This window comes from Amblyomma maculatum, unplaced genomic scaffold (genome assembly GCF_055883805.1).
Source record: "Amblyomma maculatum isolate TAMU_Amacu unplaced genomic scaffold, ASM5588380v1 scaffold_23, whole genome shotgun sequence".
NCBI classification, from domain to species: Eukaryota; Metazoa; Arthropoda; class Arachnida; order Ixodida; family Ixodidae; genus Amblyomma; species Amblyomma maculatum.
The window spans coordinates 2,365,947-2,369,164 of NW_028146748.1; the positions used below are offsets into that span (position 1 = coordinate 2,365,947).

Below are 3,218 nucleotides of genomic sequence, written 5' to 3' on the forward strand. Positions count from 1 at the left end.
ACTAATTATAACCACACTCTGTAAAACCAACCACAATTGCTAGGTAAACTATTATTACTAATTATTTACAGTTGCGTAAATATAATTACTAATTATTACCACACTGTAAAACCAACCACAATGGCTAGGTAAACTTTTAATACTAATTATTTACATTTGCGTAAATATAATTACCAATTACTTCCACACTCTGCAAAACCAACCACAATGGCTAGGTAAACTATTATTACTAATTATTTACAGTTGCGAAAATATAATTACTAATTATTACCACACTGTAAAACCAACCACATTGGCTAGATAAACAATTATTACTAATTATTTATAGTTGCATAGTATACTTACTAATTATTACCACACTCTGTAAAACCAACCACATTGGCTACATAAACAATTATTAATAATTATTTACAGTTGCGTAAATAATTATTACTAATTATTGACAGTTGCGTGAATATAATTACTAATTATAACCACACTCTGTAAAACCAACCACAATTGCTAGGTAAACTATTATTACTAATTATTTACAGTTGCGTAAATATAATTACTAATTATTACCACACTGTAAAACCAACCACAATGGCTAGGTAAACTATTATTACTAATTATTTATAGTTGCATAGTATACTTACTAATTATTACCACACTCTGTAAAACCAACCACATTGGCTACATAAACAATTATTAATAATTATTTACAGTTGCGTAAATAATTACTACACTCTTTAAAACCAACCACATTGGCTAGGTAAACAATTATTACTAATTATTGACAGTTGCGTGAATATAATTACTAATTATAACCACACTCTGTAAAACCAACCACAATTGCTAGGTAAACTATTATTACTAATTATTTACAGTTGCGTAAATATAATTACTAATTATTACCACACTGTAAAACCAACCACAATGGCTAGGTAAACTTTTAATACTAATTATTTACATTTGCGTAAATATAATTACCAATTACTTCCACACTCTGCAAAACCAACCACAATGGCTAGGTAAACTATTATTACTAATTATTTACAGTTGCGAAAATATAATTACTAATTATTACCACACTGTAAAACCAACCACATTGGCTAGATAAACAATTATTACTAATTATTTATAGTTGCATAGTATACTTACTAATTATTACCACACTCTGTAAAACCAACCACATTGGCTACATAAACAATTATTAATAATTATTTACAGTTGCGTAAATAATTATTACTAATTATTGACAGTTGCGTGAATATAATTACTAATTATAACCACACTCTGTAAAACCAACCACAATTGCTAGGTAAACTATTATTACTAATTATTTACAGTTGCGTAAATATAATTACTAATTATTACCACACTGTAAAACCAACCACAATGGCTAGGTAAACTATTATTACTAATTATTTATAGTTGCATAGTATACTTACTAATTATTACCACACTCTGTAAAACCAACCACATTGGCTACATAAACAATTATTAATAATTATTTACAGTTGCGTAAATAATTACTACACTCTGTAAAACCAACCACATAACAGTAAAAGTCGGAAAAAAAGTCGGAAAAAAAAGTCGGAAAAAAAAGTCGGAAAAAAAAGTCGGAAAAAAAAGTCAGAAAAAAAAAGTCGGAAAAAAAAGTCGGAAAAAAAAGTCGGAAAAAAAAAGTCGGAAAAAAAAGTCGGAAAAAAAAAGTCCAAAAATTTCTAGAACAAAACAAAGCAGTTTTTCTGTTTTTTTTCAATTGTGCCTTCTCCCCCCAAAAGGGGGAGATGCTGGGCCGGTCCCGGAAGTAGTGCAGTACCGGGTCGACCCGTGGCGGACTTGGAGCAAGCCCCGAACACTCCGCCGCGCTACAAAAATCAGTTTAATATCATGGGTACAATTAGAACCCGTAACAGATATTAAGCTGTTAAGAACAGATACTACACAAAGAGAAGTTTATTGACTTCCAAACTGATAAAGCACGATACATTGACAATGTGCACAAATAAATACATACACTTATATTTAAAGGATGCAGAATAATGTGCCGATACAATACAGATGTTGTAAGTCGCTTTAGATTAGCAGTCTTATCTTCGTATCAGAGTCTGCTTACCCTTTATACAATTTCAATCAATTGGTACAAAAAAGGGATATACAATAATAATAATAATGGGAGAACCACTGAAATCTCTCCATCCCAATGCACTAAAAGGGGGGGAAAGGGAAAAAAGGGGGGGGATGTACATGCATACATGTTATGATCCAACACACACTACATGTGGTCATCAATACAGCAATGTCGGCATCGTTAGCCCATTTGGTCTCACAACAAAGAACCGTGTGTGCCAGCGCTGCAGAAACCGCGCCTCCCCGTCTAGTTCGAGCCGCTCTGACAGGTATTCCCAGAGCAGGAGGCGCAGGCTCTGCAGCGCTGGGTACATGGCTCGTACTGGCTGCCTGCGTACTTCCGCCAGGCAGCGGCGCTTCCACAAGACAAAAAGGGTACATGCCACAACTAGCCGCGCGAATGCACCCCGCGGTTGGTTTCCCCGCACCAAAAACATGCGGTGTACTAGGTGCCACATAACTTTGGATACCCGACACTCAAACGCGAAATGATCGCCAATCTCCGGTGCTCCGCACTGCGGGCACTGATTGTTGGGGACAACCCCCCATCGGTAGAGGCGATCCCGGGTCGGGAGTACGCCCCACCGCCGTCGCCACTCGAAGTCTTTAACTTGGTCTGGCATTGTGCTTGCGGCCCATGTACTCCATCTCCTAGGATCGGTTCGCTCCGCCTCTTCTGCGCTGAGGCGAGCGCACGCCATGAGGGCGCTTATCTCGGTTGGCGGCACTTCCTCTATGTTTACCTCTGGCAGCTCTACATTAAGTGTTTCCTGGAACCTGGCGGCCGCTTGGTAGAAAGGGTGCGGTGTTTCCGCTCGCGGCCCCAGATGTCTTTGAGGGGTGAAGGCCCTCCTCGCAGTGCTTAGCCAGTACAAGAGTAGGGGCCGTCCTGGGTAATCTGCTTGGTCCAAAAGGCCGACGACAAGCTTGGTCAGCATAGTCCGCGCAACCGTTTGGACGCACGGTACACCGAGGCCTCCTCTATTACGGGGAAGTTGCACAAGATTTCGCGCCACTAGGGCTGTCTGTCCTCCCCAGAGGAAAGTGCCTACTAGGGAGGAGAGTCTCCCTGCCATGCGCCTTGGCATCACGCCACTCTTACC

General features: G+C 38.9%; 1 non-coding gene across 1 annotated transcript; it reads right to left on the reverse strand.

Moving 5' to 3' along the window:
* Positions 1-1,770: 1,770 nt before the first annotated feature.
* On the reverse strand, positions 1,771-1,960 carry LOC146171158 (U2 spliceosomal RNA). Its single transcript, XR_014702895.1, has one exon. It is a non-coding gene; the product is annotated as a U2 spliceosomal RNA (small nuclear RNA).
* Positions 1,961-3,218: the final 1,258 nt, after the last annotated feature.